The sequence below is a fragment of the Arachis hypogaea genome, chromosome 15, assembly GCF_003086295.3.
Source record: "Arachis hypogaea cultivar Tifrunner chromosome 15, arahy.Tifrunner.gnm2.J5K5, whole genome shotgun sequence".
Taxonomy (NCBI): Eukaryota; Viridiplantae; Streptophyta; class Magnoliopsida; order Fabales; family Fabaceae; genus Arachis; species Arachis hypogaea.
The window spans coordinates 59,423,834-59,440,731 of NC_092050.1; the positions used below are offsets into that span (position 1 = coordinate 59,423,834).

The window sequence follows — 16,898 nt, forward strand, 5'->3', positions numbered from 1 at the left end:
TAGTTGGTGCTGAGGAAGAGGAAGAGTACTTTGAACCAGACATGGATGAGAATATGGAAAACCATCATAAAGAAGAGGCTCATAACCATGGCAGAGAAGGTCCAGCGCATCAGGCTGGGCAAGAGAGAAGAGTTCTGGGTTCTTACATCAACCCAAACCCAGGAAACTGTGGGAGTAGCATCCAAAGGCCAACCATACATGCCAACAACTTTGAACTAAAGCCACAGCTCATCACCCTTGTTCAGAACAATTGTTCATTCGGAGGAAGTGTCCAAGAAGACCCCAATCAATATCTAACCACCTTCCTGAGGATATGCGATACTGTGAAGTCTAATGGTGTTCATCCTGACACCTATAGACTACTTCTGTTTCCTTTCTCGCTCAAGGACAAAGCATCTAAATGGCTAGAATCCTTGCCAAAGGAGAGTTTAGCAACCTGGAAAGATGTGGTGAACAAGTTCTTGGCAAGATTCTATCCTCCTCAATGGATCAACAGGTTGAGAGCTGAGGTACAAACATTCAGGCAGCAGGATGGTGAGACTCTATATGAAGCATGGGAGAGGTTTAAAGACTTGACAAGAAGATGCCCACCAGATATGTTCAATGAATGGGTGCAGTTGCACATTTCCTATGAAGGTCTTTCATATGAATCAAAGAAGGCAGTAGACCACTCATCTAGGGGATCTCTGAACAAGAAGAAGACCATTGAAGAAGCCATATATGTCATTGAGACTGTAGTAGAGAATGACTACTTCTATACTTCTGAAAGAGGCAATACTAGAGGAGTGATGGAGCTGAACAATGTGGATGCACTGCTAGCTCAAAATAAGATGATTACCAAGAAATTAGTTGACCTCACCAAGAAGATAGAGAGGAATCAAGTAGCAACAATCACCACTTCAGCAGCAACCCAAGAAGGAGTGAATGAAGAAGCAGAGGGTAGCAGAGGGTGATCAGGAACAAGCCAACTACATTGGGAATTCACCTAGGCAGAACCATGACCCATTCTCCAAAACGTATAATCCTGGTTGGAGGAACCACCCAAACTTTGGGTGGGGAAATCAACAAGACCAAGGCCAAGATCAGAGACGCCACAACCCCAACAACAATGCAACTCACCAACACTCCACACAGAGGTCATACCAACACCCACCCAACAACACTTCTCAACATCCATACCAAAGTCAAAATGGCCCTTCTCATCCTTCCAATCTCAACTCTCCATCATCGGAAGAAAGACTATCAAGGATTGAGACTCTACTTGAAGGCATATGCAAGAAGATTCAAGATAACAAGGTGTTCAAAGAGGAGGTGCGAGCCAATATCAATCAACAGGGAGACACCATCAAGAGGCTAGAATTTCAAGTGAGATACCTATCTGAGAAGATTCCCAAACCTACTGATAGCTTTCCAAGTGACACAGAGAAAAATCCGAGAGGTGAAGCAAAGAAAGTCAGATGGGAAGATTGCAAGATGGTTACTATAAGTGATAAGGAGACTGAAGAAGAGCCGAACAAACCATCAGAACAACCTGAAGATACATCAGCAGGAAAGCAGGAAGAGAATCATCAAGAAACCACAATTACACAGAAGGAGCTGCTGAGACTCTATGCACCCTTTCTCCAATTACTCAATGGTGGTGTAGAGAAGAGAATATACTCAAGATTTCTTGACATATTTGCATCTCTCCATGTAAACATACCATTCATCAAGGCCCTCCAACAAATGCCCTCATACATTAAGTACATGAAGGAGCTGTTGACAAGGAAAAGCTCACTCAAGGGAGGACAAACCATAGTTATGAATAAGGAGTGTAGTGCTCTCATTCAACCAGAGCTGCCTACAAAAAGGAAGGACCCAGGGAATTTTCACATCCCCTGTGCCATAGGAGAAACAATATTTGATAAAGGACTCTGTGATCTGGGAGCAAGCATCAACTTAATGCCTTTATCCCTTATGAAGAGGCTGCAAATCAATGAGCTGATTCCCACAGACGTAGTCATCAGGCTGGCGGACAAAACTCAAAAATAAGCAATAGGAGTGGTTGAAAACGTGCTGGTGAAGGTTGGGAACTACTTCCTTCCCACAGACTTTGTCATACTGGAAATGGAAGAAAGTCATCTTCACCCAATCATATTGGGAAGACCATTCTTAGCTACAGCCAGAGCGCTCATAGATGTGGAGCGAGGAGAGCTAATACTGAGGGTACATGACGAACAACTCACCTTCAATGTCTTCAAACCCTCACAAGAAGCAAGTCAGGAAGGCAAGGAACTAAGGACAGAGCATAACTGAGCAATGGTGGGAGAAAGAAGCATTGAGGCACAAGCTGTACACTCAGGAATTCCTTTGGGTGATGAACAAAATAATCAGAAGCTGTCACAGCTAAAAGAAACTCAAGTGGAGCCAAAACCACTAGAATCATATGGGACCAGCAACAAAATCCCTTTAGGAAAGGAGACCACAAAGAGTAGGATAACAGCAAAAGAAACAAAGAAGAAGATACCAAGGAGATGGAGGAACAAAAAGATCCCTATAGAAGATTTCTCTCCAGGGGATAAAGTGATCTCAGCTTACTTCCTAGATATCCCACCTCATCTCCCCACCATCCCATCTCAGTTACCTAAGGTTTTTACCATCAACAAAGTTTTCTACCTAGAACATGTAGAGATCATTGATGAAGCCAATGGATATATGTTTACTGCAAGAGGTGAAGATCTGAAGCATTACCAACCACCATGACAAAGGAAGAACGTCAAGCTAGTGACACTAAAGAAGCGCTTCATGGGAGGCAACCCATGTTTTACATGCTTTTAAAGTAGTTAATAAAGCAAGGTTCATGGATCGCAAATAAACTTTGATATATCCTTGAATAAATCCTTTTATGCAACATATAGTGAAGAACAAGTTTGGTGTTCAAGACACACTAAGAGGACATGAATGCAACTCATAGCATGTCACTCTTAGCACCTTGAACAAATCATCTTACACCACATTGCCAAAAACTAAGTTTGGTGTCACCAAGGTTGCATATATGGAAATTTAATTAGTCAGTTGGTTTGCATTTGTGAATAGCATTTAGTAGTTAACAACAAAAATTTTAAAAAGTAGTTACTCTTTCTTGTCTTTTAAAGTTTGCCGCCACTTCCCACAATTTTATTTTTTCTTTTATTTTATAGGAGGATTAATGGGACAATTGAAGGGTTCGGCTACCACAAAAGGAGAGGACTGTACACGTGTCTCCAAGGGGATTGCATTGGGAATTGTTGCCATGCAACATTGGAAGAAGAACAAGCTTGGAAACTGAACCAACACCATCATAAAGTTGATGATCCTTGTGCTCATCCATTGCTAAACCCCATCCGTCCATCACACAACCACCCCATCAATCCACACCTTTCATTCACCCATCACTTTCCTATATAAGTGATTCCTAGTCCGTACCCCCTTCACATTCCAATTCCCATTCTTTATACTTCACACCTTCGGAACTCAAGTCCTTTTATCTCACCCTATCCAAACCCAGCTAAATTCCATCATTTATCCACAACCCCTCAACACTCTCACACATCAACTTGTACTCATGGCATCATCAAGCTCTAAAAGAAGAAAGGGAAAGGAGCCTATGGAGCAATGCCCTTTTGATGAAAAGATGTTTAGAACCTTTCACCATGCACTTCAATTTGGATGGATGTCTGATAAGGAGATCATATATGAGCCAGGCTTTCAAGTCAAGAAAACTGAGTGCTCCGAAATCACAGAAAAGGTAGAAAAGAGAAGATGGGAGCTCCTCACCGATCCAGTCACCGCGAGAATAAATGCAACGCTCGTAAGAGAGTTTTATGCAAATGCAATGAGATATGATAGGAAAGAGGAATCTTATATATGCTTTGTGAGAGGAGTAACGGTGGATTTTAGTCCCATGAGCATCATGAGGGTGTTGAAGCTACGAACTATACCATTCGAAGAAGAGAGCTATCAATCTCGAATAGATGGTAGTCCTAACTATGATCAGATTGTGAAAGATATCTGCGTACAAGGAGCGGACTGGGTGAGAGATTCTAATAGATAGCCCAAATTTATCAAAAGAGGTGATCTCACCCCTGAAGCAAAGGGGTGGTTCTGATGCACGAAAACTTGTCTCTCAACAAATTTCCTTCGGCAAGTATACCGAATTGTCGTCAAGTAAAAACTCACAGTAGAGTGAGGTCGAATCCCACAGGGATTGATTGGTCAAGCAACTTTAATTGGAAGAATGTTCGAGTTGAGCTAAGCAGAAAGTGAGTTGAGAATTACAGGAAATTAAATGGCGGGAAAGTAAATAGCAGAAAATAAATGACGGGAAGTAAATTGCAGAATCTTAAATGGGGAAGGGGAATTTAGCATGAAAGTAAATGGCAATAAGTAAAGAGAATGGGTAAGATCAGAAATGGGGAATTCATTAGGCTTAGGAAATGTTGCATTCTCCGGATCAAGTTCATTTTCATCTCTTCTTCAATCAATGCATTCATTGATCTCCTTGGCAATCTTAAGTGATTAAATTCCAATTCCTTGGTAATTCAATCTCTCAAATCAGATCAATAGCCAATTCCTTGGTCTAATTGCTCATGAGAAGAGATGAAGTATGGTCACTGATTATACCACATGTATTTCCAAATCAAAGTATTGGGAGAATTATATGTCACCATATCCTCCCAAACCCCAATTTGGTCCAACATGAGAAAGCATTTCTAGCATGATCTCTTCATTCTTTTTCCAAGGTTTAGAAGAGATCCAAGTATGAATAGCTTCTTTTCCAAGATAACTACTCAATTGGATGAAGATTGAAAGCTTTCTAGTAAAATCAAGAGAAAAGAAAGAAGAAGAATAATGAAAACTATTATTGATCCATCAAATTACAACAGAGCTCCCTAACCCAATGAAAGGGGTTTAGTTGTTCATAGCTCTGGGAATGGAAAGCAAAGATGGAGAGTACATTTTGAAAGTTAAACTAGAAGTGCAGAGAAAGTAAAATACAGAGAGTAATTCTAATAATGCCCAAAAGCCCCCTTTCTCTAGTTCAAAGCTACTCCTATATATACTACTCTCCTGATCTTCTAGTTGACTCTTCAAGTCTTGGATGTGGGCCTTTGGATCTTGAGTTGAAGTAGTTATCTTCTTCAGTGGGCTCAGCTTTACTTGTAGAGAAAGTGTGAAGTAGGCAAGGACTTTAGCTTAGGGCGTTAGTAGTGTTAACGTTAAGTGAAAATATGGGGTTGAGAACGTTAGTGACAATCACCTTTTTCACTAACGTTCCTAACCCAAAGTGGTCCACGTTAACTTCAACGTTAGTGGCACTAACGTGACCACTAACATTGACCCTTGGTCCTTCGCAAACGTTACTGGGGTTTACCTTTTTCAATAACGTTGAGAGTACCCCTTTCTCCCTACGTTAGAGTTCACGTTAGAATAGTTAACGTGGCCTTTAACATAGGCTTGCCAAATCTTCGAGAGCGTTAGTGACACTTACCTTTGTCACTAACGCTTCAGAACGCCCCTACTTCCCACGTTAGAGTTCACGTTAACTAAGTTAACGTGACTTCTAATGTGGTATTGATAGCCATCTCCAACATTAGTGACAAAGGTGAGTGTCACTAACGTTGGCTCATCATCCCTCTTCTCCATGTTAGCTTCCACGTTAATGTAATTAACGTGGCAACTAACGTGGCTCATAGTGGCTCAATCCAACGTTAGTGACAAAGGTCAGTGTCACTAACGTTGGTGATTCTTGCTCCCTCCACGTTAGAGTCCATGTTAACTAGGTTAACGTGGCTTTTAACGTAGCCAATATGGGCTTAGTCCAACGTTAGTGACAAAGGTGAGTGTCACTAACGTTGGCATCATCTTTTTCTTCCACGTTAGAGTTCACGTTAACTAAGGTAGTGTTTATTTTCGGGGACAGGACACGGAGACATGGACAACACTTGTTTAAAAAGTATTTGGAAGCAGAGACATGGACAGTGGACATATTGTCTCCGAGACAGTTTTTTATACTTTTGTGTCCACTCTTTCACGAAGAACAATGATGGGCACGGGATTTGGAAAAGTGGACACGGACAATTTTATAAATTTTGTTTTCCTTTTTTTCCACTATTACCCCTTCTTATTTTTCCTATTACGTTGTTCAGAGATACTTTTTTCTTTCTGTTCTTCCTCTATCTCTTTCTTTTCCAGGTACTCTCTCATTTCTGTAAAATTTTTTATTGGGGTAGATAATTCTTTTCTTTTTATCGTTTTACTTCAATACCATTTTAACCTTATATTATATTATTTGATTTGTAATAAAAATAATAACAAAAATAATTAATCTTGAAACTTTTGAAAGATAAATATTAGCAAAAGTAAAATTAATCTTTTAAAATGCTAAAAAATAATTTATAAATTGTAATTGATTTTATATAATTTAAAGAAAAATCAGTTTTTTTATAAAGAAAAATCAGTTTTTAGATAAAAAAAATAGTTTTTTTTAAATAAAAATAGATTTTTATATGCAAAAACTAATTATTTTTTCATGTAAAAATGGATTTTTTTAAAATTAATTTTTTATTTAAAATTAATTTGGCCTATTAACTTAAACAAAATTTTTTATTAATCAAACTCAAATTTATTTTTTTTGTTAATTTTAACCATATGTATTCCTACATATTAATAATAAATTTTAAAATAAAATAATTATATTTATAAATTTTATTTTAATATAAATACTAATATATTTTTTTATTAAAATTTTTTGCCTCTTCAAATATTTTTTTCAGGTTCCGTCTGTACTCCTACGTACTCTCATTTTTTATTAAATTAATTTGTATTGATGTAGAAAATTTAGAATCACGGGGTTATTTTAGTCATTTCATATAATATTTTAGTCTTGTCCATGTGTATCCAAACATAATACTAGACATTACATTAGTGTCTTGTCCATCGTATCCAAACACAATACACAAAAGATAATTTTTAGTGTCTCCGTCCTATTGTCACCATTTCAGTGTCATGTTCTGTCCTGTCTCTAAAAACAAACGCAGCCTAAGTTAACGTGGCTCTTAACGTGGCCAATTGTCTCTTTTGGAACGTTAGTGGCACTTACTTTTACCACTAACGTTGGAGTTCTACTTCTCTTCCACGTTAGCTTCCACGTTAACATAGTTAACGTGGCAACTAACGTGGGCTATGATGGCTCACGAAGGCGTTATTGGCAATCACTTTTCTCATTAACGTTGCAAGCTAGTCTTCATTCCACGTTAGTGGTCACGTTAGCTAGACTAACGTGGCTGCTAACGTGGTTCTTCCTTGCTTCCTTTATCCTGAAATCAAGCAATAAAGTGCATCAAAGCTCTGATCCAAGTTATGAGACATGCATCATTCAATTTGTCCTTTAATTCATGCATAATTCTCATGAAATCATGTAAAATTCACAATATTTGCTTGAATCAAGATGTAAGTGATTATTTACCCAAAACTTGCTTATTTCCTAAGAAAATGCATGAAACTACCTTAAAACCATAAAGAAAAGGTTAGTGAAACTGGCCAAAATGCCCTGGCATCACAACACCAAACTTAAAGCTTGCTTGTCCCTAAGCAAGTACTGGAACAAGAGAATGATGAATGAAATGACAAGAGGAATGAATCATTATTGTGGAAGTCATGTTCTTGGTTTTATGGGGTTTCATGCATAGCAACTTAGGTTCATTTCTTTACTGGCTTTCAGACCTTTATCATGCCTTGGAATACTCACTTGATTGCACCCTTTGAGACTTTTCTTTATTGATCCCTTTGTCTTTCCAAGGTTTATTTCATCCTTAGGCTAAGTGTTCTGTGAGGGGGCGACTCTTTAAGATAAGCTTTCAGCCAACACTCCCGAACCATTTGGTTCAAGGTGCTAGGTGTTGAAACACCCCTAAGGACTTACTCCCTCAAGTCTCTCTCCCCCATACATGCACACCACAGGCACATGGTTTGTTATTTTTTTTCCTTGAGGTCTTGGTGTCCAGCACCTCTTTGGGTTACTAAATGTTCTGTAGCAAGGTTGCTCTTGATAGTGGATTTTCAGTTGATAATCCCGGGTTAGTTAACCCAAGTTACCAAGTGATGAAACACTCCTAGGAACTTATTCATGCAAGCATATCCTTGGTACAAGAGCACCACAGACACATCCCTCAAGATTCAAGCCCTTGGTGCCTAGCCTTATTCTTTATTAACTTTTTCTTTCTTTTTCAACCCTTATTGTTTTTTTCCTTTTTCTTATTAGGATCTTATTATTTAGCTAGTCTCATGGGGGTGTGTTTCAAGCATATGATTCAAGACAGATAGTTGCCTTCCCACCTTGTTGGTGAACCAACTTAGCTAAGTGATTACTACACCACAAATTTAAGGACCTATTCCACAACTTGAACATCACTCTGGTCTTTCATAACATCTCTTTTTATTGGACTTAAAAGGACAAGCATACAATAAGCAAGATGAAAATGAAGGCAGGCAATTTGACTAGCGAGCATAGACCTAGGCAAAAGCAAATTTAAAGACAGAATTGAAAATTCCTAAGCTACTATGGAAGCATGTTCTATTTCATACATGATTTTCCTTATTTAAAAGACTTGAAAAAGAAAGATGGAACAATGAGGGAACTCCACCACCTTTTACTCTTGGGGGTGCTCATGCTCTCCTTCCTGTTTGTCCTCCTTGTGTTTTTCTTGAGTGCTTGCACTCCCACTTTCCTTGCTTTTTCCAATCAACTTCTTCCAGAAGCTAGCATCTTCCATCTTCTTTTTCAATGTTTTCTTCTGCTGTTTCACCTTCCTTTCCTCTTGTTCTGTGAGATCTTTTGGACCTCATCATACCTAGGGATTGCAGAGTGTAGATTATGCATATGACTAGACATATAGTTCAACTTAACTTGAGTGTTTATGTTGAACTCCTCCCTATGTAGTTGCCGTCCTTCATTCAGTACGCTGAACTCATTGAATGCCTTCGTCTGAGCTAGCTGTCATTGATTGAGTTCTTGAAGGCGTTTGTCTTGACGCTCTTGCCTTTCAGTCACTTGATTGATGGCTTGAGTGAGCTAGCAGTAGTGTTCCATTTGCTGTTTCTGCCACTCTCCTTGTTGATTCATCCAATTAGAAAATAGTTCTTCTTGACGATCCATCCTTTGGGCTTGAATGTGCAGTTGTTGTTCTTGTCCCTCCATATAACTCCTCACTAGCTCCTCAATGGCTCCGTGAATGTGATTCAAGTTGATGTTAGTTGGATCATAGTACTCTTCTTGCTGATATTCTTCCTGTTGAGGTTCTTCTTGGTGAGGTTCTTCTTGTGGTGTTCTTCTCCCTATTTGAGGCCTTCTTTGTTGTTGGGCAGGTGTCATATGCGTTATACGCTGGAGTGTAACCATCCTTCCAGGGTTTACCCAAGTTGGATTGCTGTCCTCGAAGACTACCTTGGCTTTCGTACACAGCCTAAGGATGGTGCTGGGGAACCAAAGTCTAGCACCTGGATCATTCTTCTCGGCTGATTCTTGAATCCCCTCAGCTATAATTTCGTTCACATTGATGCCTCCACCTTTTACTAAGCAGTGTACCATAGTAGCTCGAGTAACGTTGACCTCAGAATTGTTTGCAGCTGGGAGGATAGATCTCCTCACAAGTTCAAACCATCCCTTGGCTTCCGGGATGAGGTCTCCTCTCCTGATGAACCGAGGTCTTCTATCTGAATACCTTTCCCAGTCAGATCCTATAACACACATATCATTCACAATTTCTTCAAGTTCATCATTGTCGGGGCCGTTACTTATTCTCACGTGATAACTGGGCTCATCAAAATGTGGTGATTTCAGCTGAAGAACCCTTGTTATGGCATTGGGGTTAAAGTCCACCTCTGTTCCTCTCACGTAACTTTTAAAGGTGGGGGCCTTGATTTTGTCTTCTCTGACCACATTTGCATAGAATTCTTTGATGAGGTTTGCATTTATCTTTACTTCTGGGTTCGTGAGCCTTTGCCAACCCCTTTGTTTGATCTTCTCTCGAATCTGTGGGCATTTATCTTCATTAGATTGGAGTGTTAACTCAGGCAATATCTTCTTGAGCTTTATCCGTTCAAATTCACGTTCATGGAATGCAGTTTTGAACTTCCCTTCATCAAAAGGGCTGCTCTCAACCGGTTCCTTTCTCTTTTGCCTCTTAGAGCTTGATGATGCCATGAATGATTTTTGAAAAGTGAAGGTGTTGAGGTGAGTGATGAGTGGTGGAATTCGGTTGGGTTTGGATAGGGTGTAGCTTGGAGAGTTGTACTTCGAGAGTGAGAAGTTTGAAGAAATGGTTGCTGGAATGTGAAGGGAAATACGGACTAGGAATCACTTATATAGGAAAATAATGAGTAAATGAAAGGTGTGGATTGATGGGGTGGTTGTGTGATGGACAAATGGGGTTTTGCATGGGATGAGTGATAAACCACTATTTTATAGTTTATATTGCATTTAATTGTGTGGTTTTGTCATGATCCTTGCCCACTTATTCATCAATTTAGCATGCATTTAGATTTCCTTCCTAAATTCAGTACATATTTGAAAATTGCTTCCTAGAGACTTTAATTATTTACTTTTGATTCTCCTTTATTCCATTCGATGCCGTGATCTGTGTGTCAAGTTTTTCAGGCCTTATAGGGCATGAATGAAATGGAGATTGGAGAGGAAGCTAGCAAAAATGGAAGGAACACAAGAATTTGAGGAGATAACCAGCGAGAAGTGACGCGGTCGCATGGCTCACGCGACCGCGCGAAGGAGCACAAATCGCAGTGACGCGGAAGCATGGCTTGCGCGACCGCGCAGATTGGAAAGCGCAAGCGACGCGGTAGCGTGGACGACGTGAACGCGTGGAGAGGAAAAAGCGCAAGCGACGCGTCCGCATGGACGACGCGATCGCGTGACATGCGCGATCTGCATAATCTGCAGAATTCGATGGGGCGATTTTGGACCTTATTTCGGCCCAGTTTTCGGCCCGGAACAGCAGACTAGAGTCAGAGAATATGCAGAAACAAGGGACACATTCATTCAGTAGTTTTAGATCTAGTTTTTCACTCTCTTAGGTTTTTCTCTCTAGTTTTTTTTAGAATTTTAATTTTCAATTGGTCTTAGCATTGGAACAGTGAGAAGAGTTATTTCCTCATCAAGACTTCATCATTCTAGTTTGTTCTCTTAACTTGGTTCTATTCTTCCATGTTCTTTGTTATGTTCAATTTTGTCATTCAGATACTTTTATGATTATTTAATGCAAGGATTATTTCTTTTTAATTCAATTTTAATTCCAATAATCATGTCTTCTTTTAATTCCCTTTCATGCGCTATGGATTCTTTATTTACAATGCGTGAGTAGTTTCCTTACTTGATGGGGAGTTGATTAAAAGGAACTCTTGAGTTGGAAGGATTGAAAGAAAATTTGTAATTGGGTTAAATATTGGATTGCTATCCTGTCACCGACGCCAATCCCTTTGAACTAAGTGGGTTGCAAGTTGTGAACAGATCTGGCATTCCCACTTGTTTGACTTTCCCTTACCTAGTAAAGGATAACCAAACAGAACAACCATTAATTATAAATTAATCTTACAATCACACCATCAATGATAGAGATTCAAACCAATCAATTCCCAGTCAAGGCTTTTATTTATATTATTTAAAAATCCTCAATTTAAATTCCAATTTACTTAGCTCAACTTCTTGGAACATCTGATTAATAAAACAGCACACTTTTCTGCAACTCGTTGGGAGACGACCTGGGACTTAAAACTCCCAGTAATTTTAATTTAAACTCTCTGTGACATATTTCTAAATTGATAAGCAGATTCTCGGTGAGTTAAGAACTATACCTGTAACGTAACCATTTTAATAAATTTTTAATTCACCAGCTTCTGCTTCCCATCAATTTTTGGCGCCGTTGCCGGAGAATTGCAAACGTGTGCCTTATTATTGGTTATTGTAAATATTTACTTTTTGATTTGTTTTTATTTTTATTAAATTAAGAGGTTATTGATTTTTATTTTAAAATTTTTATCTTATCTTATCTTATTTCAAAAATCAAATTTCAAAATTCAAAATTAAAAATTTTTTTTTTCAAAATTTAAATTTAAAAATTTTCAAATTTCAAATTTTAAAAATTCAAAATTCAAAAATTTAAAATTCAAAATTTCAAAATTTAATTTTCAAATTCAAAATCTAAATAACCTTTTAATTTAAATTTATTTTTATTTTTATTTTTGTTCTTAATTTTTTAGCTACTATGAATTCTCACCCCTCTCGCTTCAAGTTTGATTCCAATGTTGTTGTTAGGAATGGAAACTATAATGAGAACAGGCATCAAGGTTGGAAGAATCAAAGATGGGAGGAGCCACAAGGATTTAATCAACCCTCATGGCAACAACCACCTCCAATGGACTATCAACAACCATTCTGTGATGCATATCAAGGCAATGGCTATGGTGAGCACTCTTTTGATTATCAACAACCACCACCATATGCCTATGAACCCTCTCCTCAACATAACTTTGGGCCACCAAACTCACAAACTCCTTTCCGCCAATCACCTCCATATGACCCTAACCCTCAACCACCATACTAACCACCTTATGAGCCATATGAACCATATATAGAACCACCCCAATTCCAACCCAATTACTCACAAGAACCACCACTTCAATATTCACCATCTCCATATCCATCAATCCAAGAGCACTATGATCCTATTTATGAAAGCCGAGTGCATCAAGAGGCAAAGGATCGTCTCAAGAAAACAGTGGATCGATGTCAGGCAACCATTCATCAATGGGCGCAAGTAATAATGAGTCAATTAGCTTCCCGACGTTCGGACACTCAAGGAACCCCCATGGCTTCATGTGGACAATCTAATGAAGAACGTAGCATGAAGGAGATACTAGAAACTCCAATGAACAGTACGGAGCATGACTTTGTACTGGAACAAGTAGAGGAAGCCAGAATTATTGAAGAAGAAGAAGTGGTTGAAGACTTAGGAGATGTAGAACCTCCATGGGAAAGTTCAATCATAGAACCCCCTTCCAAGACGTTTGAAATTGATACTGAGGAGGGTGTCCAACCTCCAAGGCATATCACAGTTGAAGACTTGGAAGAGGTTGATCAAGAGATGGAGATTCAAGAAGAAGAAGCACAACCTCCCATGCCCTTGGAAAGCAATGAAGAGAAGATTGAATTGGAAGAAAGCTACCAAGAAGAAGAGGTTGAAATTGAAGAAGTTTGCAAAGAGGTGGTAATTATCAGAAAAGAGCACAAGGGAGTAGAGCTTGCAATTTCATTAAAAATGCCTCCCCCTAAGTTGCCATCATCCTTCACAACATTCAAGTGGGTAAAATTCATATCCCTTAGCTTTCTAATTCCACTTGAATATGGGCTACTGGAGACGGATGGTCAACTTAGAGCTCTTTGTGGCATTAAGAGTAAGAGGAAGATGGCCAGTGGTAAGAATTGTCCTGCAAGGTTCATCATGGTTGGAAGCTTTAAGTTTAAACGCAAAGGTTGGTATAAAGCTCAACTGAATAGGTCTAGGAAGCTGTTTGGTCGTTGCAGTGAGAATTCAGATCACCTTTCACCCGACTGGAAAAATGCAGATCGAGACAAAAATGGGTGTAAAAGCAAGGTTTGGGATCCTAGAATCTGTTCTGGCATTTGTCACCCCGGGAGCCTAAGAATCTGTTTGAAGCTTCTTAAGGGCTTTACATGCTTAGTTTGGGATCCCGGAAGACATTGGAATCACAAACATTGGTGGAGATTCCTGATGAGTTCAAGCACAAGCCTCCATAACAAGGGACTCCCCAAATGTCCAACTTAAGGACTTTAACTAAAAGTGCTAGGTGGGAGACAACCCACCATGGTATGATCGTTCATTTTTCATTTTTATTTAGTTTTATTTGTTTTTGAGTTTCATTTTATTTTATTATATTGAACCTGGAGTTTTGCATCACATTCATATTAACACTGCATTATGCATCTTTTCAAATTAAAAAATAAAAAAGCGAGCACGCGACGCGACCGCATCAGCGACGCGTCCGCATCGCAAGGAGATGGGAGACAATATTAATATGAACAGAGAGTTTCGCAGGAGCAGTGCTGGAGGTGTGCCAATGGCACAAATCACCCCACGCGACCGCGTCGCTGACGCGACCGCGTCATATGGGAATAATGGCCTCCCACGCGACCGCGTGCCCCACGCGGCCGCGTGACCTGAAAATCGACGTCAACCAGGTGCATGGCCGAAAGTTGAGCTAGAGTTGGGCTGGACCGTGCTAGTAGCACAAACCCTGCCACGCGAACGCGTCACCCACGCATCCGCGTCATATTAGAAATAAGGCAACCCGCGCGATCGCGTCGACCACGCGACCGCGCCTCCCTGTATTTTGGCAATACTGAGTTTTGAACAGAGAGTTGTGCGACCGCGAGGCTGCACTCGCGCCACTAGCATAGATCGAGTCACGCGATCGCGTGCCCTACGCGTCCGCGTCACCCAACCATATCACGCACCACGCGACCGCGTCACCCACGCGATCGCGTCGCCAGCGTCGCACAACCTATCCAGATTAGTGCCAATTTTCTTATCTTCTCTTTTCTAATCCTAATTTCTTCCTTCTCTCTCCTTTCTCACTTTCTTTTTCTTCTTCTCATCCTTTTTCCCTCTCATTTTATTTTATTTTATTTATTTGCATACTTTCATTCATTGCATATTTTTATTTTTCTAAATTTATTATTTTACCATTGGTGTTCAAATGTTCTTATTCAACTGTTATTTCTTTTTTGGTTTTATCTTGGTGCTTATGACTTGTTTTATTCTGGTTAGGTAATATTATTTAAATCAATGCCAATCTTTTATACCTGTATTACTTTTACATTGATATGAATTTATATTATCTCTCCTTACCCACACTCTCCCTCATTGTTGTAACATTTTTTGCACCACTGGTATGCCATGTGCTTCTATTGTTTTCTCACTTGCATGTTGTAGCTACCATGTAATTGAGACCCTTATCATTTGGCATTAACCCATACTTCTTTTATTTTCTTATCTCTATTTTTGGGTTACTCTTTTTCCCTTTATCTTTCAGGATGGCCACCCGGAAGGGAAACGGAAGACATTTTACATGGGGAGATAGACAAGTCCATCTGCACAATCTTTAGAGAAAAGCAACAGTCGAAACAACCCATCCACCTGCAAATCTCAGCATGCACCGAGGACGGTGCAATCTTTAAGTGTGGGAAGGTCGATACCGACTTTCATGGGTTAGTCACTTCATATTTTAGCACCAATGTTTAATTTTCTTTGTTAAATTAGTTGTTGCATTTGCATATTTTTTTTGATTTTATGCATCTAGTTACTACTTGGTTAAAATAATAAGTTTCTTCTTAAGATCCTATTTTTGAAAATTTTTACTAATTTAAAACCAAAATTTTTGTGTTAAATTTGTTTGAAGTTATATTTGGAACATGGTTTTTCGAGCTAAAGAACGCACAACCTGTGAGATTTAAGCTTATAGTTACATTATTTAAGCATAAATATTTTATTCCTGTGTGTTTCCTTCTCTATGATTGTAATCTATATTTTGTTCCAGTCTATATGTCCTTTGTTTAGTATATTTACATGCTTGCATATGATTGAGGCCATATTTGATTATTAACTCACTTACCCCAAATAAGCCTACCTTTTACATCACCTTTGTTAGCCCCTTGAGCTTTTAACCCCCTTCTGTTCTATAACCACATCACTAGCCTTAAGCAAAAAACAAATTAATTATCCCAATTGAATCTTTGGTTAGTTTAAGATAGAGATTGTGTAGCAAATAAGTGTGGGGAAATTGTGGGAACATGGGTTGATAAGGGAATGTAACATGTTTCTAATTTATTTGAATATTAGGAATTTGGGAACCTACTCATGAAAAACCAAAATAGAAAAATAATAGAAAATCCATGCGCATTGATAAGTTATGTTTATTTCTCTACAAAAAAAAAGAAGAAGAAAAAAGAAAAAAAAGAGAAAAAGAAAAAAAAATATATAATATAAATAAATAAATAAGGGGACAAAATTACCCCAATGTTAAGTTAATAAAAGATCAATGCACATGTGATAAAAATTAAAAAAAAATTTGGTACATGAGTATGGGAATTATACAAAAGTGGGAATTATGGGTAGCTAGGCATGAATTTAAAAGTATATAGAGTATATGTATATTAGGTGAGAGCTTAGGTTAATTGAAGATTCATATTATAGCTCACTTGACCATACATATATCCTTACCTTTACCTCAGCCTCATTACAACCTTGAAAAGACCTCATGATGTTTGCATTAGTATGCTAAATATTTGTTGATTGGTTAGATGAAGAACAAGGTTTAGAAAGCATGATTAGAGAAGAATAGAGTGATTGACCCTAGACACTTGAGAGTTAGAGTGATATACACTACCAGTAAGGGTTCAATGCTTGATTCTATGTGCCCTGCTTTCATGAGCTATCTTCTTACAAGTTTACTTGCTTTTTATTGTATGATTTGAATTAGTAGAAATTGGTTTGTATTTGTCTTGGAAGATTTATTTACTTTTAACCAAGTAGGTAGAAGCATTTCACATTTTGTTGCATTCATATAGATAGGTTGCATTTCATATATTTTACCATTCCTCTTCATCTTTATAGCTTCTCTTGAGCTTAGCATGAGGACATGCTAATGTTTAAGTGTGGGGAGGTTGATAAACCACTATTTTATGGTTTATCTTGTACTCAATTGAGTGATTTTTATTAACTCTTTATCCACTTATTCATACTATTTGCATGGTTTTATATTTCCTTCCTAATTATGTGTTTTGATTGAAA

General features: G+C 38.6%; 1 non-coding gene across 1 annotated transcript; it reads right to left on the reverse strand.

Annotated features, from left to right (window-relative positions):
* Positions 1-494: 494 nt before the first annotated feature.
* LOC112752122 (small nucleolar RNA R71) lies at positions 495-601 on the reverse strand. The gene has a single exon (XR_003176565.1). It is a non-coding gene; the product is annotated as a small nucleolar RNA R71 (small nucleolar RNA).
* Between the last annotated feature and the right edge of the window lie 16,297 nt (positions 602-16,898).